This window comes from Peromyscus californicus, unplaced genomic scaffold, assembly GCF_007827085.1.
Source record: "Peromyscus californicus insignis strain IS unplaced genomic scaffold, ASM782708v3 Scaffold_3__1_contigs__length_106647218, whole genome shotgun sequence".
Classification (NCBI taxonomy): Eukaryota; Metazoa; Chordata; class Mammalia; order Rodentia; family Cricetidae; genus Peromyscus; species Peromyscus californicus.
This window is the reverse complement of record NW_026294551.1, coordinates 104802022-104829344: the sequence shown is the minus strand read 5'-3', so window position 1 is coordinate 104829344 and position 27323 is coordinate 104802022.

Sequence of the window (27323 nt, the reverse complement as noted above, 5' to 3'; positions counted from 1 at the left end):
GTTTCTCCATAGCTTGATGAGGTGCTGTCCTTTGCACTTGTAATGCAAGGTCTTTGAAGCTGTTTGGGTTGTGGTGGAAGTAATACTATGAGTTTTGAAGTTGCATCATGAATATATATACACTTTTTGAATTACTGTCTTGAATGGTCACTCTTAGAACCCAGCCTCCATGTTGTGAGCATGCCCAGACAGCCTGGGCACAATGCACTCCCGAGACCCACTCCTCAGCGCACCTGTGTTCCTCCTCCAGTCAATGTCCCAGACAGCCTGGGCATGCTCTCAACATGGAGGCTGTGGAGAGGAATTAAGACTGTGGCCCATATTCTCTGCTGAGCTCCTGACTGTCAGCCTCCACTTGGCAGCTGTCTTGGAAGTAGATTCTCTACTCCCCAGCCAAACTATTCCAGTGGGTGCCACATGGAGCAGACGAGCCACCTCACGACACCCTGTCCAATGTATCTCCATGGGCCAAGTCACCAAAGATGGTTGTGTTAAGTCACTAGATTTTGGAGTGTAGTTTGACAGATAACCAAAAGAGATGGGCAAATAAAACCCTGTAGGTTAACTTACCTCCCCTCTTATTTCACATAGAGAAATCAGATGCCAATGCCCAGATTTGTTGTCACAAATGGAACCTGGTTGAAAGGGAAAGAGCCACATTTGAAAAATAACCAAAATGTCCTAAAAAAAAAGGTACTGAGTACATGTTATGATCCATATTCCAGGCTAAGGGTTATGGGAGATGCTGGTGAACAAGACAGACACACAGACACATCCTCTGTAGTCCTAAAGTCAACTCTCTGGTGAGGAAACAAACCAGTAACCACACAGCTAATCCAACCTCAGTGGCTGAAATAACAGGACATTCACTTTGGTTGTCATGGCTTGGGTTTCCTCAGAGCATGACTAGAGCTCACAAGTTTGTCATCTATAGGATGCACTCAGAGACCCCAGAACACAGGTGGGCTCTCAGCTCTGGGATGCATGGTAGGTGTGTGTCTCTGCTCCCAGCACTGTGCCACACAGTAAGTGTCTCTGTTTCTGGGCCCTGAGTTGACTGATCCAGGATCCGCCACTCGACTCAGGTGAGCAATCAGATTCATGGAACGGAACACAAGCTCTGCCAATGGTTGTGCTAGTCATAGATGCTTTCCTGACTCTTCCCGATGAGATGGGCACAATGCACTCCCGAGACCCACTCCTCAGCGCACCTGTGTTCCTCCTCCAGTCAATGTCCCAGGATCTTTCTGAATAATGAGACCTTTCCCTTAGCCCCCAGCACCGCCCCTGTTTTTTCATGGTAGAAGCAAACCTTCACTGGTATAAAGTACAGGATGTGTTTTCTTATATCTTTGATGCTGTGGGATGGTCTGTATGTGCTCTGATTGGTCAATAAATAAAACACTGATTGGCCAGTGGCCAGGCAGGAAGTATAGGCGGGACTAACAGAGAGGAGAATTGAGAGAACAGGAAGGCGGAGAGAGACACTGCCAGCCGCCGCCATGACAAGCAGCATGTGAAGATTCCGGTAAGTCACAAGTCACGTGGCAAAGTAAAGATTAATAGAAATGGGCTAAATATAAGAGTAAGAGCTAGACAATGATAGGCCTGAGCTAATGGTCAAGCAGTTTAAATAATGTAAGAGTCTGTGTGTTTGTTTTATAAGTGGACTCCAGGACTGGTGGGACTTGGCGGGAGCTGGAGAGAAATTCTCCAGCTACACTTTGAGGTTCCCAAGGTAAAGAACTAGGACCAAGGGGTCAGGGTCACATGGGAGGAATTTCAGCTGAATACATGAAGGAGGTTTTGAAGAGCCAGTATAACTTTTGAGTTTCCAGTCTTTGGGACATTTTAGACAAAAGACAAAATTTTAGACCAATCACTTAGGTGTGATGTTATCAAGAGTTTTCAAGCATTGGTCCTAGGAATGGAGTGGTTTCAGAATCACATATAATACTAGTAATGATAAAAAATAATAGCAGACAGTAGTTTGTGATGCAACTGTCTCATGAGCATCATGATCAGTACTGATCATTCAGTGTCTCACTGAATTCACACATTAACCCCAAGAGGCCACACTACTCTTTAAAAACAATCAGACAAACAGACAAATAGACAAACAGAAAACTTCATTTGTATAGATGATGCATGTGCTCACATGCAGGTGTCTCTATGCCATGACTTGCATGTATATCTTAGAGGACAACTTCAGGTGTCGTCCTTACCTTTGTTCTTGCTTGAGACAGGGTCTCTGTTCTTTGGTATGTAAGCGATGATGGCTGGTTGGCAAGCTTGTGGGGATTCTCCTGTCTATGCCCCACAGCCTCCCATCTCCCACAGGGACACTGGAGTTACAGATTCATGCTGCTGTATATGGCTTTATGTGGATTCTGGGGGTTCCAACTCAGGCCATCCCATTTGTGAGGTGAATGGTTTGTCCACTGAGCCCCCCCCCCACTGTTCCCACTACAATCATATTCTTATTACTTAAGGAAGCCAAGCCTCTAGAAGTTAGGTGGGTACTTGTTTAGATTCATTTATCTGAGGAGACATCTTTAAACCCAAGTTGTCTGTTTAATCTTGAAATGTTTTCAAGCTCCCAGATCTGGTAAGGATTTCACCCCATACATATCCACACCTCCTATAATAAAACAAAACCACAAATTAAATAAACTAAAGGCAAAGTGAAAGTCTTGCAGAATTAGAGCCTGAGCCTCAGAGAACATTTCATGAGATAAAAAGAAATCAAACATGGGAAACACAATTAAGATAATGGGGGGGGGGGGATGAAAAATCGACCTTCAGAGCACAGGGAGCCTTCTGGAGGTGGAGAACTCCCCATAGTATGTCTGCCACAGTGTGGGTGGTGTGATGTTTCCTAAATTCTTTTGTTAGTGCTTAGAGTTTGAACATTGGCCTGACTCATGTCTACTCTCTCTGGACTTAATTAGGTGTATTATCATTATCATTGTTTTGTTTATCTTTGAAAGGCAGAGCATCCTTCCAAAATAGAATGACTCATTCTGTGTGTGTGTGTGTGTGTGTGTGTGTGTGTGTATCTGTGTGTGTGGGTTTAATATGTGTATGCCTGTGTGCCTGTGGGTGTGTGCCTATGGTATGTGTGTGTGTACATATGTGTATATGTGTGGGTGCCTGTATCTGTGTGTGTGTGTGTTTGTGTGTGTGTGTGTGTATATCTCTGTGTGTGTGTGGGGGATTATATGTGTATGCCTGTGTGTGTTGTGGTGTGTGTGTGTGCATGTGTATGTGTGTGTGTCTGTATCTGTGTGTATGTGTGTGTGTCTGTATCTGTGTGTGTGTGTGTGTGTGTCTGTGTGTGTGTGTGTGTGTGTGTGGTAGAACTGAACTAACATTCACTTGAAGACTGTGTGTGTGTGTGTGTGTGTGTGTGTGTCTGTATCTGTGTGTATCGGTATGTGTGCGTGTCTGTGTGTGTGTGTGTGTACCCCTGTATGTGGCGAGTGTGTGTTTGTATGTGTGTTTATATATAGTGTGTGCTTCTGATGTGTGTGTGTGTGTGTGTGTGTGTGTGTGTGTGTGTTTGTAGTGGGTCTGAACTGACATTCACTTGAAGACTGTCTCCCAGAAGCCTTGTAATTAAATTTAGCAGAAGTTTCTTTTAGAAATATGTTTTTTTAAAAAAGAAAAACAAAACCCAAGCCCTACCTGATCATTTATTTTTATTCCAAATAGTGAAGAAAATTGAAGGTTCCTACCATCTCCTTAAATGAGTAAAGAGAGACAGATGTGGAAGGATCTGGAATGTGGAACCAACTGCAGACCCTAATCAGAGAGTTTGCCCACAGAGCTCCCTTTGCTGAGGAGGCTGAGCCCTGGCTCTCTCCCACCTGTTTCTGACCAGTTTCCTTTTGCATAGCAGTTAGCTTGGAGACCAACCTGCAGCTGGCTTCTATAACAGGACACTTATGCACATTCCTATTGCAGAGCAGAACAGCAGATCTCCCTAAGATCTCTCGGCCTTTGAGATGCTTATTATGATGTTTCCAAGGAGATGGGGGACCAGTGGAGGCAAAGGGCGTGGGTTGAGTGTCGTCTTGTTTACTGAACTTGGCTCTGGAAACTCTTCTTTTATTCATCTCTTGTTGTGAAACTAGATGATGCTAGAGTTTAGGAAGGAATTGTGGGCCTTTAGTGGCACATACTGAAACTCTCAGCTTCAAGCCGTCTAAAATTAGCTGTTTCAGGTAAATGCAGAGAAGTCTATTAAACTCTCCAGACCTGTGGGTTCTGTTGGCTTTATGTAAGAGTGCTGGCTTCTGAAATGCAGCTTGAGTTTTGAGTCCTGTGCATGGAATGGCCATTGATTTGGAGAACCCTGGAGAACACAGTCTGTGAGCTATGGCCCCATTTAATAAATAAAGCTTTATTGGAACATAGCTATGCTTGGTGCCAGAGCTTTCTGAGAGTCTGACCCACATGTGAGGTGCTGTGGTGGATTGGGGAAAAGGCACAAGCAAGACTTGGGTCTCTCCATCCTTGGAGCATCAGGACCCATTCTAGGCAGAGAATGAGACCATGACCCACCACAGCTGAGCTTATATTTCCTACAATTGTAGCACAGTTGCATTGGGAATATGGGACTCCAAAGGTGCAGTCCCAAAGCAACACACTTCATTCTTGTTTTTTCTTGTTTCTGTCACTGGCAAGAGTTTTGTAGTTCACTGGCCTCTGTTGCAGTTACCTAGTTCTGCCCTGGTAAAGCAAAAACAGCCATTGATGACACATAGGCAAACAACTTGTCTGTATTCCAGTAAAGTTTTATCAGACAGGTCAGCAGTGGGCATGTAGTTTGGTTGTAGTTTGCCAACTCAGATACAGCTCAGAGGGTGTTTTGTAAATATCTGTTGAACATGTAACTCTCATATAGAAGGTGCAAATAATTGGAGTTTAAGATAAAACCAATCTATAAAAAGTTATAAAAGTAGTATCTGTTTATTGTATAAAGTTTGGGGAAAGGATTTACAAGATGATATAAAGAGAGAGGTTAGGGCTGGGAAGGTAGGCTTGCACACAAGCCTGAACGCCTGAGTTCATCTCTAGAACCCACATAGAACAGCACTAGACACTGTGGGTCGGCACTTGTGTTCCCAGTGCTGGGGTGCAAGACGGTAGGGGCCAGATGGTCCACGGGCTAGCTGGTCAGTCGGACTATTGTGAGCTCTAGGCCAGTGACAGAACTTAGGTCAAGAACTAAGAGACAGCTGCACACCTTTAATCCCAGCATTCAGGAGGCAGAGGCAGGCCAGCCTGGTCTACAGAGTGAGTTCTAGGACAGTCAGGGCTGTTACACAGAGAAATTCTGTCAGGGAAAAGAAAACAAAACAAAAAGAGTGTGCCTGAGAATGAGAACAACATCCTCTGGCCCCAACATGCTGTATGTGCGTGTGTGTCCCCTGACCCCCACACGAGCATGTACACACAAAGAGAAAAGTAGCAATACTAAGAGATATCCCAGTTAAAAACTTGTTTAGTAATTTCCCTACAAATGTCTTTTTTTTTTAAATAAAGAGAGTAAATAACTGGGATTTAAAATTATTATAATCTGTGTTTGTTTTGTTTCTGTGGAAGGACACCTATCCCAGAGATGTTCCCTGACAGGGTGAGTGGATATGCTCAAGCCAGCCTGGCTGCTGCTTCTTCTTGACGTTCACAATTAGATTCTTGTTCATGATCCAGATTCTGAAAAATCCTGAAGTGCTTTTGGATTCAAGGAGGATTTAATTACAAGCCTGGTAGAATTTCAGCTCCAAGGGCTGTGTTGCTTATGTGTGGGCAACTCATTTACCCAAAGGATAGCTCTTCCCCCCTAGCTCGGGGGCCAGGCAGAGTTCCTAGAAGGCTACTCATGGAGGATGGGGCTTTGTGAGAATGCAAGGCTTTAAAGTGGGCTAGGAAGGGCCAGAAAAGGCCAGGAAAGGCCAGAAAGGGCCAGGGAGGGCCAGGGAGGGCTGCAATGAGTAGCTGAGCCAGAAAGAATTGATAGCTTGGTATAAGCAGGGTCTGGAGGCTGGTGATTAGGAGGTTTATGTTTTTTTCCATTCTGTGGCAAGGAGGGAGATGATGTTCCAGCCCTATTCTCCCAATATGTACCCACAAATACTTTTCTTCTTTCTCCCATTCTCTTCCTCTTCTATCTTCTTCCTGCTCCTCTTCTCTTCTTCATCTCTGTATGCATCCTTGATCTGTTCTGATCTGACATTATGACTACATAGCCTCTGTTCCCCTATACTGCTATTGCCCACCCTACTTCATCACTTCCATCTCTACCCCCCCAATAAAAAGAGGTCCTATATATCACAGTTTTTTTTTTTTTTTTAAAGAAACCAGACAGATTGTAGTATTCCAAGGCAATTCCAAGGTCATTCCAGAAGCATACCAGCATTCAGATGGCCTCCAAGACCCTCTCTCCTCAGTTGGGAATTGGAAAGCTGGCAGGGGACAATTATATTTGGCAGCTTTTAAACGATGGATGTTTGGCTGAGTGAGAAGGGAGGTGGCCGAGTCACGGGCTTGAGGCACATTTGATATGCGCCCATCTGTGTTCTTGCTATTTTTGAAGATGACTATGCGGCATTTCACCATCTACCCCAAACACCTCCTCTGTTCTCCCTGAAGGCCTAGGGTGGATATTTATCAGATACACAGTGCTGTATCCCCTCTGAGCTGCTGAAAGCTCCGTCTGGAAGCCTATCTTTCAAACAAGGAGGAGAAAGAGTAAGGGGAAATGTAAGCAGGAATCTCCATAATATTCCTGGTGTTGCCCATTTGTTCTTTGATTCATTCTGCCCAGAACATTGCTGATAGACAGCTTCTCTAATTTATAGACTGGGACCTTCCTTGTATCTGTCCCCCTTAAAGTAATTTCACAGCAGAACACGGCACACAGTAAGCACTACTTGCTTGTTGACTGTTATTCTCGCTGCTGCTGTTATTATGTCCAGGTGGTTTATGGGATCAGCAAAGGCCTCAAGATCCTTTGCTTGGCTTGGGACAGACCTGCATCTAAATCTGTTCCATCTCTGACAAACTGAGCTATCCTCAGTATACTGGTTTAGATGATTCATTTCTCCATTTGAGAGAGTGATTACAGAGTTGTGTGGTATGTGCTCACCACTGAGGAAGTATAGAATCCATGGAAGACGCTACAGGGCCCCGGGCTGAGACATACTGTTGCCAGCTAGCTCTGCCTACTGTGGAAGACATCTGGTCAATTGTTCTTCCCTCGGATATTCACGGAGCCTCAACAGTGCGCTTGCTGGTGTTCTGGGCATGGAGGAAGCAGATGAGAACTTAACACCAGCTAGGCAGACAGGAGCAAAGTACAAGCAAGAGATAAATTGAAAAGGCAACTTTAGATACAGGTGAACCTTGCCAAGAAAGTAAAACGAGAGCTCAGCAGGAAGAAGCACTTACTACACACGCATGAAGACCTGAGTGTGAATTCTCAGCGCCCACGTAGAAGCTAGGTGTGGCCATGGTAACCTGTGACCCCAGTACTGTGCAAGGAGAGTGATGGAGTCAGGAGGAGTTCTGCAGCTTTTGGCTGCCATCCCAGTGCCAGGTTCAGCGAGAAAATAGACAGTGATAGAGCAGGGCACCAGCATCGTCCTCTAGCTTCCAAATCCATGCACAGATACATGCACCATAAACGTATACAACACGCATATGCACACATGCACGAACATGTGCATAGGTAGGATGATGTGACTGGAGGCTGGCAGGTGAGATGACCAGGAAAGACCTCAGAGAGGGATGATACTGGAGCTGAAAAAAGGAGGAGAAAGAGCTAGCCCGGGGTAAGGCTTGACTAACAGGACAGAGACAGTATGAGGTACCAATCCTAAATGATGGCCAGGGTAGTGTTCCATTAATTTCAGACTCTCTCTTCCTCTCTACAGATAGCAGCCTATTAATTTTTGGGTGCCTAACAGTAACACTCTCTGAATCATGTTAGCCGAGAGTCCCCTGAAGTTTTATCAGAACTTGGAGGATAAATCCAACTTTAGGATAAATTGAGTAGTGACCTGCATGATCAGCAGAGTTCCATGTGTAAGTGTTAAAGTTTTAGGAAAGTTATGAGCCCTGAAGGATTGTTTTAGAAAACCAGTTTGTTTCATTCTCCCAGCAGCCAACCTAGATCTGTGTGAGCACTGGTGAAACCCAGGTCCTGCTGGCTTCCACCGAGCAAGGAAGACATTCAAAGCCTCTGGTCTTGAGAAGTAGGCGCCATGGTTACTTAGCTAGAGCAAGGGTGGGAGCACTCATTCATTTAGCAGGTGTGTGTTGAGTTCCTCCTATCAGCCAGGCGCTCTGCTGGGCAACGGGGCGGACAGGTGACAGCATGTCTGTTCTCTAAGAGCCTTTGCTTCATGGGGACTGGGACATGGGTTTGTAGTTTCTGATTTCATATGGACCATACTACTCACCTCTGCAGACTGAGAAGTCTTACTAGGGCTAGAGCTCCACAAGCTTGACCAGGGGAGGGAAACTGAGCTGCACGCGTGCAGTGAGCACGTGGTAGTGGTGGGCACTGGGTGGGCTTGTCAGTGACCGAGCTGTTCATGAACTCATCTGCAGGAGAAATGGGTGTGGGTTTTTATATTTTTATTAAAAAGCCTTAGTCAGTGCTGCCTGATGTGAACTCATCTTGACCCTCATCTTGATGTGTGTGTGTGTGTGTGTATGTGTGTGTGTGTGTGTGTGATGTGTGTTGTGTGTGAGGTGTGTGTGTGGTTGTGGTTGTGTGTGTGTGGTATGGTGTGTGGTGTGTGTGTGTGTGGTATGTGTGGTGTGTGGTATATATGTGTGATGTGATGGTGTGTGGTATGTGTGTGATGTGTGTGGTGTGTGTGTGTGGTGTGTGTGCTGTGTGTGTGTGGTGTGTGGTATATGTGTGTGATGCGATGGTGTGTGGTGTGTGTGTGTGGTATGTGTGTGATGTGTGTGGTGTGTGTGTGTGTGGTGTGTGTGAGGTGTGTGTGTGTGTGGTATGTGTGTGTGGTGTGTGTGAGGTGTGTGTGTGTGGTGTGTGTGTGGTGTGTGTATGACGTGTGTGTGTGGTGTGTATGAGGTGTGTGTGTGTGTGTGTGGTGTGTGTGAGGTATGTGTGGTGTGTGTGAGGTGTGTATGTGTGTATGTGGTATGTATGAGGTGTGTGTAATATGTGTGGTGTGTGTGTGTGTGTAGTGTGTATGGTGTGTGTGTGTGTGGTGTGGTATGTGTGGTGTGTGTGTGTAGTGTGGTGTGTGTGTGGTGTGTGTGTGTGTAGTGTGGTGTGTGTGTGGTATGTGTGAGGTGTGTGTGTGTGGTATGTGTGAGGTGTGTATGTGTGTGTGTGGTGTGTGTGTGTGTCTACATGCCATAGCACACAAGCCATGGAGCATATGTGGAGGTCAAAGGTTAACTTCTAAGAATTCATTCTCTTCTTTATCATGTGGGTCCTTGGGGTGGAAATCAGGTTGTCAGGTTTGTCTGCAAACGCCTTTACCAGGTGAGCCATCTGTCCCAGTTAAGGTTTCTACTGCTGTGATCAAACACCATGACCAAAAGCAAGTTGGGAAGGAAAGAGTGTATCTGGCTTGCATGACCACATCACTGTTCATTATTGAAGGAAGTCAGGGCAGGAACTCAAGCAGGGCAGGAGCCTGGAGGCAGGAGCTGATGCAGAGGCCATGGAGGGTGCTGCTTACTTGCTTGCTCCACATGGCTTGCCCAGTCTGCTTTCTTATAGAACCCAGGACCACCAGCCTGGGGTGACACCCCCACAATTGACTGACTGATCCATCATCAATCACTAATTAAGAAAATGCCTTACAGTTAGATCTTATGAAGGAATTTTCTCAGCTGAGGTTTTCTTCCTCTCTGGTGACTCTAGATTGTGTCAAATTGAGATAAAACTAGTCAGCACATCATCTCATTGGCTAGCACTTGAGGTGGTTTTTTGTTTTTGTTTGTTTTTTTTGAGTGTATTTTGCACGTATATGTCAGGTACTACTATAGGCCTGTGGGTTATAATAACAAAACAGTTAAGTTTTCTCTATAGGAGATTCTACCTTTTACTACAGCGTAAGAGAAGCAGACAGTAAATAAAACTGAAGTATGTAGTGCATGAGATTATAAGAATTCCCACATGGAAAAATAATAAACAAGGGAGTCAAATAGGAGTGCTATAATTTCTGTTTCTTCTTCTTCTCCTTCTTCCTTCCTTCTCCTCCTTTTTCTTCCTTTTTTTCTTTTGGTTTTCCGAGACAGGGTTCCTCTGTGTAATAGTCCTGGCTGTTCTGGAACTTGCTTTGTAGACAATGCTGGTCTTGAACTCACAGAGATACGCCTGCCTCTACCACCTAAGTGCTGGGATTAAAGGTGTGTGCCACCACTTTAACTTCTAAGTTAAAGTGTCTTTATTTTTATTTTTAAATAGCCATCACTTGGGAATGAGAAGGGACTGTGTAGGCTCTGGAGTTTCCTTTTGGGCTGGTGATGTGTTTCAGAACAGGGGAAGATGATGGATGTGCATTGTCAATGCTCTGTGTATTAAGATTGTCCATCAATCGTGTCTTACATGTATCTTACCTCAATTTAACAAAGAGGTCAGCAGGAAGAACTCAGAGAAAAACTGCCATTTGATAAGGAAGGAAGAGCCAGGCATTGGGAGCAGCTGGGGCAGTCTCTGGGCTGAAAACTGCCCAGAGTGTTGGAGAAGCCACAGGGGGGCTGCTGCAGTTGGAGCCCCATGAAATGAGCAGGTGGGCAGTGCTGTAGGTGAGCCTAACAGGGCCAAGGGCATGCCAGCTCCCTTAATTTTTCCCTTTCATAGGTTACCAGATTGGCCACGGTGGAAGTCAAATGGACAAGCTCCCACAGTAGCTTTTTTGATGTCTTGGAGGAAGTCATGGGACTATGTGGGTTTGTGGTTTTATATCAACCTCCTCATGGCCACATCTCCATTCTTTCTGCTGCTAAGAATTCACACAAAAAAGGTTTATCTTGGAAAATAAGAACAAATGTGGAGAACTGTATTTTGGTTCTGAGAATCACAATTTTTAAAATGTTCATCCCCCTCCATCCCATCCTGTTGCCCAAGGCATCCTTGAATTTCTGGGCTCAAGTGATTTTCTGTTCTTGGCCTCCAGAGCAGTTGGTATCTCAGGTAAGAGCCTCATGTTCATTTTAAGCCCAGTGTATTTCTGAGGGGAAGATATTGGCATAGGAACCTGTGTCATGGTGGTGGGAAGGGTTGCCTAGACCCTCAAAGCCATTAGCCACAAGGAAACATTGACAGAACTAAGGTTGTCTGACTAGCCGATGGGAAGTTAGGGAGAACTGGGATGCATCTTCAGATGTCAGGAGTCGGGGGGGGGGGGGCACATAAAGTCTCTTGTGCAAATTTAGAAGCAAGAACTGGAATCAACAGTCATGATCCAAGTTACAGGACCCCACTTTGATCTCAACAAGTGAGTTTCTGAGCCCTAGAAATGTCAGAGAAGAATGTCTCCCCCCAACTTGGGGAAGTCTCTTCATTATGAGTTTAAAACTCTAATTTTTATCTTTTTCATGGAAAGTAGACCTGAGATTTAGCTTTTCATCCCCCTTTTTCTTTTACTGATGCACATTAATTGTACCAAGTAAGGGATTTCATAGTTTCCACACATTGTCAAATATAATTGATCTTATTTACCCACCTCTTAGCCTTTCTTATCCTCCCTTCCCCTTTGACACACCTAATACTCCCCCCCCCCCCCATGAGAATCAAATCATGGTGTTTCTCTCCCTGAATCTGGCTCTTTCTGCTTAACATGGTGATCTGCAGTTCCACTCATTTTCCTGCCAGTGACATAATTCCATTTGTTCTTAATGGTTGATCATACTGCATCATGGATATACACCACATTTTTCTATATCTATTCATGTGTTTATGGAAATCTGTGCAGATTCCACAAGTTGGCTCTTGTGAATAATGCAGCAATAAACATGGATGTGCAGGCATCTCCATGTGGATGTCCAGGCGATTCCTGTGGGTATGTACCCAGAAGCTTTCTGAGCAAACTTCCTACTGATTTCCATAGTGGCTGGATTAATTTCCACTCCCATCAGCAGTGTTAAGGAGTTCTCTTTCCCCTGAATCATTGCCAGCATTAGTTATATTTCTCTGACTGTTCACTATTCACCACTTACCATTAGGAGTAGAAGGGAAAGCCTATTACAATTTGGAGTTGTCTATGCAAGTTTGTAAAATGGACCAGGTTTTGGCTGAAAATAATCTTTAGCCAGTTATTAAAACATTTATTTATTTGTTGAAAATAGACTCTTTTCTCATACAACATATCCTGGTTATAGTTTCCCCTCTCTTCACTCCTCTCAGTTCCTCCCCATCTTTCCTTCCTTCCAAATCCATTCCCTTTCTGTCTCTCATTAAAAAAATAAATAAGCTTCTAAGAATAAAGAACCAAATATGACAAAATAAAACATGATAAGATGAAGAAAAAACTTTCTTATCAAAAAGTTGACCTTGCATCCCAACAGGAGGAAAAGAGTTCCAAGAGCATGCAAAAGAATCACAGACCTACTACTTTTCATCGTCAGGAGTCCCATAAAAATACTCAACTAATAGCTATAATAAAAACACAGAGGACCTGGTATAGACCCATGTAGGCCCTATGCTTGATGCTTTAGTTTCTGTGAGCTCATATGTGCTTTGCTTAGTTGATTCAGAGGGCCTTGTTCTCCTAGTGACCTTCGGTCCCTCTGACCTCTTACAATCTTTCCATCGCCTCTTCCACAGGATTTTCTGAGCTCCAAGGGGAGGGATTTGACAGAGACCTTCCATGTAGATCTTCTCTCCACATAGTGTCTGGCTTTGGGTCTCTGTATCTGTTCCCATTGGCTGCTGGAGGGAAGCTTCTCTGATGATGACTGGATCTATGAATCTATGAATACAGCAGAATATTATTAGGAATCATTTTATTGATTTTTTTTTCTGTTTTAGACTAGTAGTGTTTGGTTTTACCCTAGGTCTCTGAGCTATCCTGTCTCTGATTCCTGGTTACCCAGTATTGGGTATGGGTTCTTACTTGTGGAGTGGGCCTTAAGTCAAATCAGGCATTGGTTGGCTACTCCCACAAATTCTATGCCGCTGTTACCCTAGTGAATTTTTCAGGCAGGACAGATTGTAGGTCAAAGGTTTTATGGCTTGGTTGGTATCCATGTTTCTCTTGCAGTAGACTATAGAGTACTTCCCAGCACTGTGGTGGCTTGAAAGAAAATGGCCCCCAAGGGAGTGGCACTATTAGGCCGTGTGGCTTTTCTGGGGGAAGTGTGTGACTGTGGGGGTGGGCTTTAAGATCTCTTTTGCTCAAGCTTGGCTCAGTGTGAAATCCAGCCTACTTCCTGTTGCCTGGAGATCATGATGTAGCTCCAGCACCATGTCTGCCTGCATGCCACCATTTTCCCTGCCATGATGATAATGTATTAAACCTTTGAAACTGTAGGTGAGCCCCAATTAAATGTTTTCCTTATAAGAGTTGGCATGGTCCTTCACAGCAATAGAAACCCTAACTAAGGCAGAAGTTGGTACCAGGAACTGGGGTATTGCTGTGATAGGCTTGACAATGTTTTTGTTTGGAGGGATTTGGACTTTGGTACTTTGGGTTATGAAAGCAGTGGAATGCTTTAAGTGCTACTTTGTGGGCCACACTAGTAGGAGCATGGAAGACAGTGGTGCTGAGAGTTATTTGAACTGTAGGGGACTGGCTCAAGAGGTTTCAGAGGAGAAGAATTTTAGTATGTGGCCTAGAGATCATTCTTGTGATATTTTGGTGAAGAAAGTGGCTGCCTTTTGCCCTTGTCTGAAAAGTCTGTCAGGGGCTAAAGTGAAAAGTTTTGGGTTAATTCAGTTGGCAGAGAAAATCTCACAACAGCCTAGTATAGACTTTGTCATGTGGTTATTAGTAATAACTCTAATGAAGATTTACAGTGAAAAGGAGTAAGCTGAGAAAGTAAAAATACAAAATATACAAATTGAGGAGAAAAGGGGAACCAGGAAATCAGATGGAGTTAATCCTGTGTTCAAGGAGATAAACAGATTAAGAATGGACTAAAGGGCCTGGTGGTGGTGGCACACGCCTTTAATCCCTGCACTCGGGAGGCAGAGCCAGGCAGATCTCTGTGAGTTTGAGGCCAACCTGGGCTACAGAGTGAGTTCCAGGAAAGGCACAAAGCTACACAGAGAAACCCTGTCTCGAAAAAAAAAAAAAAAAAAAAAAAAAAAAAAAAGAATGGAATAAAGGAAGTGGTGACCTCAGGGCAAGATCCCACCTAGCTAAGCTTCCAATTAAGACTACATGGTTCTGGTTTTAGAGTTAAGGATAGAAGAAATGGGTTATGAAATTTGCCTCCACACCTAAAGAAAGCTAATGAAGCCAGGCATTTGTCCAGGTGTCCCTAAATGGAGGCCTAGCAAAGAGGCCATTGTGTGAAGCTGTGAAGTTGAAGCCTGGATTGCTTTGGAGATTCCAAATGCTAGAAGTGCTAGCCATGGAATACCTGCTGAGGAAAGCTGCTAACAAGGAGTGGAACCAGCCCAAGAGGAAGAGGTGTGTTCCAGTCCACAAAGCTGAAAGAAGTTAGAGATCTGAAGAGAGCTTTGACATCAGACTTGGAGATACAGAGTTTGGAGTTTGCCCAGCTGGTTTTTGATCTTGCTTTGGTCCAGTATTCCCTCACTGTGATCCCTTCCCTATGTTTTTGAGTGATAATGTATATCCTTTGTCATTGTATGTTTGAAGTATGTGATCTGCTTTTTGATTTTGATTATACAGGAAGATTACAGTTAAGAGATTGCCATAAATCTCAGAAGAGACTTTGGATTTTGAAACAAGTTTGAGACTGTTACAGACTATGGGGACTTTTGAAATTGAGCTGAATACATTGTGTGTGTGTGTGTGTGTGTGTGTGTGTGTGTGTGTGTGTGTGTGTGTGTGTTATGATATGGCTTCAAGCCTTTGGGGGATCAGGGAGCAGAATGTGGTGGTTTGAAAGAAAATGGCCCCCAAAGGGAGTGGCATTATTGGGAGGTGTGGCTCTGTTCGAGTAGGTATGGTCTTGTTGGTGGAAGTGTGTCACTATGGAGGGCGGGCTTTGAGGTATCTTCTGCTCAAACTTTTCTCAATGTGACAAATAGTCTACTTCCTGCTGCCTTCTGATCAAGATGTGATGATGTCTGCCTACACACTACCATAATCCCTGCCACGATGATAATGGAACCTCTGAAATTATAAGTAAGCCACCCCAATTAAATGTTTTCTTTATAAGAGTTTCTGTGGTCATGATGTCTCTTTATAGCAATAGAAATCCTAAGACAAGCACCAAAGAGACTGGAATGTAGGGGTAAAGGCTCCATGTAGGCACCAGTTTGACTTTTCCAGGTTCAATGAGTTGTATAGATGTTGTCCTTGGCAATGTGGCTCTGCTGTCAGTTTTCAGAGAACAACCTTTTGTCTTAACATCAGCCTGCATTGTTTGGGGATTTCCATGGGACCTCCTTTTGCCAATACCTCAATTGAATGCAACTCACTGGAATCCTTACCTGGCTATAAGAGATGGCCAGTTGAGACTCCATGTCTCTCATTACTAGGAGTGCTCATTAGGATCACCTTCATAAATTCCAGGAAGTTTCCATCGCACTAGGTTTTTGCCCCCAATGCTCCCAATTCTAGCTGTCTCTCCCTGCATTCTCTCACTCCATCCCATCTCCCTGACCCCATCCCTCCTGCACCCATCCCCACTTTCCTCTAGTCCACCCATAAAATCTATTTTATTTCCCCTTCCCAGGGAGATCCATACATCCTCCCCAGACCTCTCCTCATGATCTAACTACTCTGGATATATAGATTGTAACGTGGCTATCATTTACTTAACAGCTAATACCCACTTATAAGTGAGTACATACCATATTTGTCTTTCTGGGTCTGAGTTACCTCACTTAGTATGATTTTTTCTAGTTCTATCATTTCATGGTGCCATTTTTTAACAGTTGAATAATATGTCGTTGTGTAAATATGCCACATTTTGTTTATCTACTCTTCTGTTGAGGTTGTTTCAAGTTTCTGGATGTTATGAATAAAGCTGCAATGAACATTGCTGAGCAAGTGTCCTTGGAGCAGGATGGAGTATTCTTTGGGTATATGCCTAAGAGTGGTATAGATCTTAAGGTAGATCAATTCTCAATTTTCTGAGGATTTCCACAGTGGCTGTACAAGTTTCCACTCCTACCAGCAGTGAAGGAGTGTTCTTCTTGCCTCACATCCTCTCCAGCATGAGCTGTCACTTGTGTTATTGATTTTAGCCATTCTGACAGGTATAAGATGAAATCTCAAAGTAGTTCTGATTTACATTTCCCTGATGGCTAAGGGTGTTGAACATTTCTTTAAGTGTTTCTCAGCCATTTGTGTTTCCTCTGTTGAGAATTATCTGTTCAGATCTGTACCCCATTTTAAAATTAGATTATTTGGTTTTTTGATATCTAGTTTCTTGAGTTTTTTATGTATTTGGGATATTAGCCATCTATCTTTCAGTTTCATGAGGTCCCATTTATTAAATGTTCATCTTAGTGCCTGTGTTAATGGTGTTCAATCTGTTTGGAAAATCTTCTGTGTAAATGAGTTCAAGGTTGTTCCCTACTTTCTCTTCTATCATGTTCAGTATACTTGAGTTTATGTTGAGATCTTTCATCTATTTGGAGTTGAGTTTTGTGCAGGTGATAAATATGAATCTATTTGCATTCTTCTATATGCAACCATCCAGTTCGACATAAACTATTTGTTGAAGATGCTGTCTTTTTTCCCAGTGCATATTTCTGGCTTCCTTTTCAAAAATCAGGTGTCCATTGATGTGTGAATTTATGTCTAGGTCTTCAATTCTATTCCATTGATCAACATGTATGTTTTTATGCTGATACCATGCTGTTTTATCACTATAGTTTTGTAGTATAACTTAAGATCAAGAATGGTGAGACCTTCTGCAATTCTTTTATTGTTCAGAATTGTTTTAGTTCTCCTTTTGTGTGTGTGTGTGTGTGTGTGTGTGTGTGTGTGTGTATTTTTATATGAAATTGAGAATTGTCCTTTCAAAATTTGTGAAGCATTGTGTTGGACTTTAGATGGGGATTGCATTGAATCTATAGATTGATTTGGTAGGATAGCCATTTTTACTATGTTAATCCTAGTGATCCATGAACATGGGAAATCTTTCCATCTTCTGACATCTTTTTAAATTTCTTTCTTCAAAGACTTGAAGTTTTTAATCTTACAAGTTTTTCATTTGCTTGATTTGAGTTTTCCAAAGATATTTCATATTATTTGAGGCTATTGTGAAATGTGTTGAGTTGAAGAAATTTCTTTCTCAGTCTGGTTTTCATTTCTTTTTTTTCTTTTATTTAATTAACATTTTCTCCTTTATTTTACATACCAGCCACAGTTTCCCCTCCCCTCTCTCCTTCTGTTCCCTCCCCCTTGACTCCCATCTACCCTTTTCCCCATCCACTCCTCCTCCATCTCCATTCAAAAAGGAGCAGGCCTCCCATGGATTTGAACAAAGCTTGGCACATCAAGTTGAGGTAGGACCAAGCTCCTCCCCCTGTATAAAGGCTGGGCAATGTAATCCAGCACAGGGAACAGGTTCCCAAAAGCCAGCTAAGTGCCAGCTACAGGTCCTGATCTCACTGCTGCGAGTCTTACAAACAGACCAAGCTACACAACTGTCACACACATGCAGAGGGCCTAGGTCGGTCCCATGCAGGCTCCTTAACTGTTGGTCCAGAGCTCATGTGCTCCCGTGATCTCAGGTCAGCTGTCTCTGTGGGTTCCTCTACCATGACCTTGACCCCCTTGGCTTGTACAATCCCTCCTCATTTTCTTCAGGAGGACTCCCAGAGCTCAGCCCAGTGCTTGGCTGTGGATCTCTGCATCTGCTTCCATCAGTTACTGGATAAAGGCTCTGTGATGACAATTAGGATAGTCACCAATATGATTACAGTAAATGGCCAGTTCAGGCACCGTCTCTTCTATTGCTGGGGGTCTTAGCTGGGATCATCTTTGTGGATTCCTGGGAGTTTCCCTGGCACCAGGCTTCTCCCTAGCCTTCTGTCCCACTCCCCAACTGCCTCCTGGTGGGTGTTTTGTTCCTTGGTTTCTGTTCCCTCTCTGGATTTTTTGGAGAGTAGATGGTTGTGTGTTACCTGTTTTAGTGGCCTGCTTAGCTGGTATGTTCCCAGGGAATGCCTGCTGGTGTTAGAGGCTGTGATGCAGTGATAAGTGTGGGGAGGAAGTTATGAGACAACGGTCTGTGGGCTCACAGGAGGTGTGGGAGGTTGCAGGGGTGGGGGTGGGGTTGTGGAGAGAGGGTGCAGCTGGTGATTTGTTTACAGCACAAGGGAAGAAACTGAGGCATTAGATTTGGGGGAACTGAGAGATTGGAGAAGGTCTGTGGGCAACTATCTGGTTTTCTGGCAGGTGTGGCCAAAACATCATTTGTTTTTTTTGTTGTTGTTGTTGACCAAGCAATATCTGCATGCCCAGCATTGAGTTCTGCCCTGCCCTACCCCCAACACTTTGAGCTCCAGGCTATTTTTTTTTTTTTTTTTTACTTTTGAGACTACAGCTGATTCTAGGGTTTAAAGTTCCCTCTAAAGCTAATTGTGTTCCCAAGCATGTATGGTGTTGGATTTGGTGAGGAAGAAGATATGGCAGGCCATGTTTCCTCATCACATTCTGAAATATTTGAGTTAGGAGAGTCATAACATTGTGTTTGTTACTGATGCTGCTGCTACAGAGTTTAACCTGGGAGTGAGCAGGGGTGGAAATGGTCCATTAAATTATGTCTCTCAAAATGGAGGTTAACAGAGGGAGGGGTCAATTACTGTTGCCATCTAACCATGGTTTTATATTCTCCTCCAAACTCCCCAAAAAGGAACATATTTTCCATAATGTTTTATGATTTACTCTCTAAATTTACACAATACATCTATCTATCTATCTATCTATCTATCTCTATCAATCAATCTATCACCTAATTGTTTATGTATCTATTCATCTATCATTTATTCATCAATCATCTATCATGTATCTATCTATCATCTACCCAATCCTCTTTCTATCTAGGGAGAGAGAGAGAGAGAGAGAGAGAGAGAGAGAGAGAGAGAGAGAGAGAGCGCTCCTTATCAGTGTATTGCTGTAGATATTAGATTCCAGGAGGGCAGATTTCTCCACCTTGTGGACTTCTTGGCCTATGGTCAGGCTGAACATCTTGGTGGTTGAAGCATATAGAGGTGGCTTCTATATCATGGAGCAAAAGAAGTAGGGGGAGTTATCAGGTACCAAGCACAGACCTCATAGGCACTCTCCCTGTGACCTACTTTCTCCAAAGAGGCTCTGCCTTCCAAAGTTCCAGAACCTTCCAAAATGGTGCTACCACCTGAGGACCAAGTATTCAACACACACACACACACACACACACACACACACACACACACACACACCTGTGGGGAACATTTGTATTGAAGCCATAAAACACAGTATGTTTCCTTTAGTAGGACTCTAAATCTATATATTGATATTTAAATCTATATCTGCATTTATACATATACTTACATCTGTATCTACACTTATCTAAAACTATACTGATAGTTCTTGTGTTGACTTTGAGTAAACATTGCAGTGTGTCAAGATTTAGAAGAATCTGATGAAGCTCCAGTGGGTGGCCTCCACTCAGATGTTTATGCGAAGCTGCACAAATTGGGGTTTTTAATAAAAAAAGGACACGAAGTCAGGGGCACTGGGGAGGTGGGTGGATCTGGAAGCCGTTAAGGGAGGAATTATGGGTGCATTTGCTCAAAATACATTTGTAGGAAGATCTCAAAGAATTAATAAAAACACTTTAAAGAACACTTTCTTGGAGTATTTTGAGAATAGCTAGCTAAGAAGAATTACTCATTTCAAATTCTTTCATTCTATTTAATTAGAAAAAGATTGCATGTATGACTTAAAACAATTTAAAATTATAAATCATTAAATCACATGTTTTTAAGATTAAAAAAAAGGTAGCCAGGCAGAATCTGGCTCCAACTGTACCACAGCTGTGGGGTTTGGGTTAACCGCCTTTGTGGAGCTACTGGATACAGAGAGCTATTCCAACTGGTTCAATTCAAGTTCAGTTATTTTGAGCTGAATCAAAATAGAGAGGAGGAGGGCCCAAGGGGAAGGTGCAGAGAGAAGTCTTGGATCCCCTTTGCATTAATTCTTCAGTGAGGGGGTTCGTGACACACACCCATGCTTGCTGAGAGAGCTTGAAATAGCCAGCAGTGTTTGAAAGGACAGGAAAGAAAGGAGCATTTCTTAACAATTCTCCAGGTACAGGACTCCAGCAGTGGTGCTTTCTTCAATTCTTTTGCCTAGGAGGGTGTAAAAAGTGGAGGAATTTATCAAAAGTCCTCCATACAGCCTGTGACCAGGGGAGCCAGAGCCTGAACCCAGGTATGTCTGGCTCGTGAACATTAAAAACTTTTCAGTATGGCATGATTTGCAGGCTAACGTTTGTAGTAGAAGGGATGAGGCTGGTTCCCATGCTTGTGACAAGGTATGAGAAAAATGAGACCCATCTTTGAAGGCCATCCCTTATTCTTGCTGGAAAGTGATAAAAACAACACAATAAAGAACTCTGAAGGGAAATGGAGGAGTGGGAAAGTGGGGTGGAGGAACTGGGAGGAGTGAAGAGAGGGGAAACTGAGTCAGGATGTATTGTATGAGAGAAGAATTTTTAAAAAAAGAACTTAAGATACAGCCAGTACAATATAATATGCAGAAAATGAAAAAAAATCACTTTTTTAAAGATAAGATTTGAGAGAAATCTCTTGCTCATTTGCAAAGTCATTCTCAGGGACTCTAAGCATTTGTCCCTTGTGGCCAAGGAAACCATCAGGACACAGAGTGATTCAATGTTGTGTAATGTGTTTGGGAACAAGTCCATTTCCTCAGTGTGGTTGTTGATTTAAATCCGCGTTGAGGTGTGACTAAGTGGGGGAGGATGGGGGTTGTGCAGAAATGTCAGATGTGGAAGTCCAGGGGTGGGGTAAGTGGAGGTAAGATGGCCTCTTCAATGTGCAATTTCATAACGTCACCCTGGGTCCAGATTTTTCTGAATCATATATTTATCCAATCTGACACCAGCTGGAAGCAGACTGATGACGATGGCATAGAGAACCATCCCCGTGGTCTCCTGTGTCCACAGCAGACATTGTAGTGAGTGCATGTTCTCCATTAAACATACATCATACTTCACAGCATCCCGAATGCCGTCCCTGGAAGCTCTGTCAATGGGGAAACCTACCTGTCACATATGAATTAGGTATGGTGACTGGAGCACACATTTGAGAGCAAGAATGTCTAGGCTTGAGTCCTGTCTTCAACACTGTGGCTGTTTGGCTGTTGCTGAGCCACTGACCTCTAGCAATTTAATTTGCTTCCTGTGGAAAATAAGAATAAAAACAGTGCCTACCTCATAGAGTGTGGGAGTCTGTCAGAGTCCTGCTCCGACCTGTTGAAGGGTTCTTGTGAGGAGGAGAGAGGAATGAGGAAGTAAGTATTAGAAAGATAGAATGAGACAGAGAGAAAGACAGAGATGCAGGATAGCTTTGGAAGGGCCCTGGGTAAATACCCAGTCCCCTTGAGGTTTATTCCAAAGGGCTTTTTGTACAATGCCAAAGGGCGAGGCAAAAGACCTCCCCATTTCAAGATCAAAGCACAACGTACAGCCAAGTGTAGACCCTTTAAAACACTTGGTGAACACTCCCGTGGCCAAATCATTCCATTATGCAGCCCTGCTGGGTAAGGCAAGCTCAGATTCTCTGACCTTGAGTAAGGTCTCACTAGGAAGCCTCTGTGGGCCTCCACAATAGAGTCATTATAGATTAAATGAGTTAATGCCTTAGTTACATTTCTGTTGCTATAATACAATAACAAAAGCAACTAAGGGAGAAAAACAGTTTATTTGGACTCAGTTCAGGTTACCATCCACCATGGCCAGAGAGTCATGTGTCAGGAGCTTGGGGCAGCTGGTCAAGAAGAGTGAGAGGAATGTTTGTGCTCAGATCACTTTCTCCTTTTTGTTTAGATAAGGACTCCAGCCCAGGGAATGGTGCCACCCACAGTGGGTGGATTTTCTTAGCTCAATTAACCTAATGAGGATAATCCCCCACCAGCATACCCAGAGGCCTGTCTCCCTGGTGACTGTTTCTTCCAGGTGACAACTGGAGCTGGCCATCGCAGTTACTATGGCTACAGAGCTCTAACCACCCTTTGCACACAGGCATTTTTTCTTTGTGTGTTTTTATTATTGGTATTATTTAGTAAGCAACTCCATGTTGAAAGTAAAGAAACTGAGGCTCACAGAGGCTGAATAACTTGTCAACATGGTTTCAGGCAGAAGTGTAGTTGAGGTGTGCCTCCTCCAAGCCTGTGGGTATCACTGCTGCACTGCCTACCTTGGATGATGGATGATCTGTGTCCTGAACTCTCTCCCATGTTTTTAAGCTTTTTAGCCCTCTGTGCTGGGCTGACCTGCAGAGGAAAAGACATGAGGTCCTCCCAGAGAAGCAGCAAGTAGAGCTGGGTGAGCGATGGTGTTGTGAGTAAGGATTCAGGGACCTGGGCTTTGATGGAAGAATGCTATTGTTTTTGATTCTGCAGGTTGTTGGAAGCAGAGAAGTCAGAATATTGTGCTGTGTGTCTTTATGGAGTGTGTTCAGAAGAGTGGGGTATGGCAGGGTCCTTTGCTGTTGTTCCCTTTGGGGGTGGGGGTCAAGTAGGCGCAGAGTCAAACCACACAGACTCTGGGAGAATGTCGAAACAACAAGCTCAGTTTATTCAGGAAGAGGCAAGCCTTATATACCCTCTACCCCACCCTGGTGGGAGGTCTGATGAATATGCATCTGCTGGTGTGACATGCTGCCTCTCATTGGTCCGGGTCATCTCCAGATCATGTTTCAGCTGCTGTTGCTAAGGCCATTAGACAGACCCAGGTTGGCTCTCAGAAAGTATCTTTTTTACTTGTTTGGACCGTCTGGCCCTCCAGCCAGCCTGTTAGGGGTGAGTCATCCCACGGTGGGGGGACCTGCACATACAAAGTTCTTATCTCCCAGCCTTGTGGGTACAAATCAATGGATAACAGTGGCCCCATTAATCACTAGGCAATTGAGAATTTCAAAATGAACTCTTCTCTCCAGTTCTGGAAAGTAGTTCTGTGTTTCTGAAGTAGAGTAAAAGACTGGTTGCACCTTTCAAGTGAAATTATTTATCTCTCTTTTCAATCATGTACAGTCACATAAATTAACCAAAAGGAAGACATGAAAGTTGAGTATCAGTTTTGAACTGTTAGGCTAAAGAGTACTTGCAGCTTTCTCTTATTGTCTGGAATTGTCTACCACCATGTGAAGAAGCCCAGGCTGGCATGATTGGTGATGTGAGACATGTGGTCATAGACTCTCATTGCTCCTGTTATAGCAGACCATCAGCCACAGGAGTTGAAGTCATCTCCAGGAAGCCTCACTCAGCTACTAACTGATCACAGACACAAGCACGAATCTCACTGGAGAACAATCAAGTCTCCAGGTGCAGAAGACCCTTCCAACAGAGCCCAATCCAAATACCTGACTCTCAGAATGGTGGAGGGAGTGAGTGCTTGCTGTTTTGAATCAGTACCTTATTACAAGACTGTTACACAGGAGCATAGAATGGGTACACCAGCTACTTAAGGCTAGGGGAAGGGTACAACCAGCCAGAGTCCAGGAGAGTGCAAGGTGCAGCTATTTTTAATGTAGGTATATCTGTGCTTGTGCATGTGTGTGCCTCCAGAAGGCTGTCTTTGAGATAGGTTTCTCACTGGCCTGGAGATCACCAATTAAGTTAGGCAGTCTGGTCAGTGAGCCCCAGTGCTCTGCCTGTCCCTGCTTCTCCAGCGCTGGGTTTAAAGCTTGTGCCACCACGCCCAGTATTTCACCTGAGTTCAGGAGATCCAGTTGAGGTGCTCATGTTCGTGAGGTTAGCACTTTAGCCACTGGGCTAGTGCAGTTAAAACATTCTCAGGTGTTAAGCTTTGCTCTGTAGCTTAGCTTTTGTTCTTGTGTTAGGTTTGTTTTAATTTATGTTCCTCCCGCATGTTTCTTTAGCAGTGCTATGACCAGGATACTTTCCAGAAGAAACTCAAGAAGGGAAAGATTTGTTGCAGCCCACAGTTCTTAGCTTATTTTAGGTTTTGTTTGTTTGAGACAAGGTCTTTTAATGCAGCCTGGTCTCCGGCTCTGTGTAGCTGATGATGACCCTGAACTTCTGATCCTCCTGACATCACCTCCCCAGCATTACTACAGGCCTTCATGCTCTGCTAGCTCACTCTTTTGAAGGGGCTTCATTCTATCTTGGCAGAGAAGGCAGGTACAGCAGTTCAGTCCATGGCTGTGGGGAGGATCAGTGGAGGCTCATCACAGAACAGCAGATCAGAAAACAGAGGGTGGCACCAGAGCCAGTGCCCAGCTATGCCCTTCAAAGGCCCAGCCCTGGTGATCTTACAAGATAAGTGATAAGATAAAACTGTGAGATGCAACAAATCTTTCCCTGCTGAAGTTTCTTCTGGACGTGTGACTAGGAGTAGTTCTGCTAGCTAGGCCTCATATCCTGAAGATCGCAATCCCTCCTCTAAACAATACTACCAGCTGGTCGTGACTCTTCACCATGGTGGGTCCATGGTCCCCGTCCTGCAACTTTCATCACAGTAATGTTTATGTGTATATATCCAGTAAAAATATTTTTTTGTGTAGCCTCACTATGTTCTATTCAAATGTTTCTTCCTCCTCCTCCTCCTCCTCCTTCTCTTTCTCCTCCTTCTTTTCTTCACCTGGAATATAATATGTAGATCAGGCTGGTCTCAAATTTACAGAGATTTGTCTGCTTTTGACCCTGGAGTGCTGGGCTGAAAGATGTGCCCCACCACACGAGCCATTCATCAGAAATTAAATGGGCATTAATTCAGGAGCAGAATGTTCTGTTTCAAAAGTTCACAATCTTCTTTGTACACTATTTTCTGTGTCCTTTGCAGAAGGTGGAAGCATTTTCCTGGAAAGGTAATTTTGGCTGTAAAGTTAGAGCCATCTGTGTGTCTGCCATGAGGCTGGCCCTGGCTGGAAGGGATCTGGAGCAGGCTTTATGGAGACTAGGAGGGCATGAGATGTGGGAAATTATTTTGAGGAACATAACTGCCTCCCCAGGACCACATCAAGGGGTATCCTCATTAATTCTACCCTCATGGGTCAAGGAAGTCCTGAACCTACTTCCTTACCCATCCACATTGACTCTTGACTCTGATTTCCCTTCCTCTCCCCCTACAAACCCCAACGTCTCTGCTTGCAGTGACAGGAGACAGAAGGGAGAAGGCTGCTGTGACAGCAGGCATTTGACGGCTTCATCTTCCTTCCTGCTCCTCACATTCTCCTGTCTTCTCTTCAATGCCCAGTGTGCAGCCTCCTGGGCAGAGAGGACCCCATTTACCTTCCTACCTGCTCATGTCTCTTCCCTCATCCCTTAGTGATGGAGTCATGAATGGCCTATCTCTCTCTCTCTCTCTCTCTCTCTCTCTCTCTCTCTCTCTCTCTCTCGTGTGTGTGTGTGTGTGTGTGTGTGTGTGTATGTGTGTGTGTGTGTGTGTGTGTATGTGTATGTGTGTGTGGTGTGGGGGTCAGAAGTTGATGTTGACTGTCTTCTTTAGTTAATCTGCATGTCTTCCTTTCCTTTTCCTTTCCTTTTCTTTCTTTCTTTCTTTTCTTGAGAGTTCTTTCACTGAACCTGGAACCTACTAGTCAGCTAGACTGACTGGTTGGTGAGTCCTAGGAATCTGCTGCCTGTGCTCCCTTCCCCATCCTCGGAATATAGACACATACCACTGCACATGAGTTATTAAAAATAGTGTTATATGTGGGTATGATATGTGAGTGTGCCACAGGACAGATATGAAGGTCAGGGGATAATTTTATGGAATTGGTTCTCTCCTTTCACTTTTACATGGCTCCAGGGATTGAAATGGATCATCAGGATTGTATGGCAAAAGTCTTTGCCCAGTGAGCCATCTCACTCTATCCTGTGCCTTATTTTTACATGGATGCTAGGGATTTAAACTCAGGTCCTCATACTCATAAAGTGCAATAGCACTTTGCCAACTGAGTCCCTTCTCCATCCATCTCTGTAAGTAAATTTGTTGCAACTCTGTGGGTTTGGTCCCAGGTTTTGGCACCAAAATGTGAGTTTTGCAACTCTGGGGAAAGGTGTCCTGACTACCTGGGGAGTCAGGCAACACCTTGAGCTGCTTAGGACAGCTCTGGCAGCTGGAGCTGCAAAGAGGCAGCCCAACACTGCAGGGCAAGGTATTCTGGACACCTCGGAAGGGAAGTTTTTCTGACTGCTCATGAGAGTCATGCCTGGAACTGCTTCAGCAGGGAAGGGTATCCTGACTGTTCAGGAAAGTCAGGCTATACCTGGTGTGATGGGGGATGGTCTCCCCCCAGGATATAGCAATCCTGCTCCTCTTCTGGAGAGCCACTACAGCTGGGCTTTGCTCAGCCTTCACTTAAGGGGACTTCCTAACAGAGCTCTGCTTCTTCAGCCTAAGATATTGCTTCTTTTGCTTCACTCTGCAAAAGGTAAACCCCTGCAGAAATGTAGCAATCTCCTCTGGCTCTGGAGAAAATATTACTTTTTTAGCTCTCTCTTGCTCTGTCCACTGAGGGACATCTCAGCAAGGATCTTCTCTATGCCAGTGAATGAAGATCCTCACAACCAAAACTCTTTTGAGAAAGAGATTTATTTGGGAAGGAGCAGTCCAGGAGAGTAGCTGCCTCTACCAAGGTGGAGAGAACAGCCCTTTTTTAACTGACCAGGCAGGGCAGTTTACCTAGGATGTCTTGGGGGTGGAGTCAATCAGGGGTTGACTTGGGGCCCAGGGTTCTACTGTCCTGCTCTGCGATTGGTTGATTTCACAAGTCACTTGGTCAGGGGCAGAGATGGCTCTGATTTGAACCAAACTGTGTTTCTTTAACTGGCCTTACTTAGCTTTTTGACACTAATTCTAAGGCCAGGGCACATTTCTTTCACTGAGTCTGATTCTAGGGACCAAGAGTGTTTCTTTGGTACTGTTGTCAGAATCAGGGCATGTTTCCTTGGTTCATTTCTCTGGCTCAGGTCCCAAACCCA